The following is a 1185-nucleotide window of genomic DNA, read 5'->3' on the forward strand; positions in this document are numbered from 1 at the left end:
AATCCAAGTACTTCCCAGCCACAGTGGTCAACATCACGATTTGCACAAACAGCATTAACGTAAATTGAATCATTCCTAGATAGCACATAATGGAAACCACTTTGAACAGCAAACTTCCTTAGTTTATCTCTAAAGTCTGCAATGCTCTCAAACTTCTGCCCAGCATGTGACAAATATGAACCCCATTCATCCGACAAAAAAACTTCTGAGGTCCATCTTTAAAAGCATCACCTAGATAGTCATTCTCATCTATCATCTCAGCACAATCATCAACCACTACACTAGTTGATGAACAACTTTTCCCGACATCCTTGACTACTATCACTACTACATTATCCAAATGATAAATTTTTGCACAGCAGAAGAGCATCTTAAAATCATATGCATTATCTAAATAGACGGAAGAACATGCAGGTGATGAATACTCAAGGTGAAAAGAATCATTGGACGAAAACTTAAATCGTTTTCGGATGGATTGAATAAGGTCTGAATAATTCATGAGCTCATTGAGCAGAAGGACAAAGCCATTGCCAGAAAAAACAAATTGAACACACAAAGAACCAACAGTGCACCTGCAAAAAAAACAAAAACACACAGGTCCATAAATTACTACCCCCAGTAAATGTCAATTTCTACAAAAACAGATTGAAAAACATAAGTAATATGCTAGAAGTACAAACAATAAGCAATAAAAACAACAACTAACCACAATTAAAAAACAAAAACACACAGATCATAATATTACTACCCCCAGTAAATGTCAATTTCTACAAAAACAGACTGAAAAACATAAGTAATATGCTAGAAGTGCAAAAAAAAAAGCACAGAAAAAACATTAAAAACAACAATAAGACATAGATCATAAACATTACTACCCCCAGTAACAAGTCCAAAAAATCCAGAAATTTTTGAAACAACATGCAAACGAAGCGCATTCAAGAAGCGACCTATAATTCAACTAAAAACATAAAGAAAAAAAGAATTAAAGAGATTCAAACCGAGTAGGAACCGAAGAGCAAACCAAAGCCCGATCTAGCTCCATTTACTACGTAATTCTGCTACGGGAAGAGAGGTTATGCTGCCACCGGAAATCCGCGACGGAAATTGGCTCGAAATCGCCGTCTGAAACAACGCCGTCGGTCCTCTCTGAAACGCGAGCGCGAGATCGCTTTCTCTCTCTCTCTC

General features: G+C 37.0%; 1 pseudogene; it reads right to left on the bottom strand.

Annotated features, from left to right (window-relative positions):
- Positions 1 to 1185, bottom strand: part of LOC101298680 — a 4868-nt pseudogene that overhangs the window by 620 nt on the left and 3063 nt on the right.

This window comes from Fragaria vesca, linkage group LG2 (assembly GCF_000184155.1).
Source record: "Fragaria vesca subsp. vesca linkage group LG2, FraVesHawaii_1.0, whole genome shotgun sequence".
Lineage (NCBI taxonomy): Eukaryota > Viridiplantae > Streptophyta > Magnoliopsida > Rosales > Rosaceae > Fragaria > Fragaria vesca.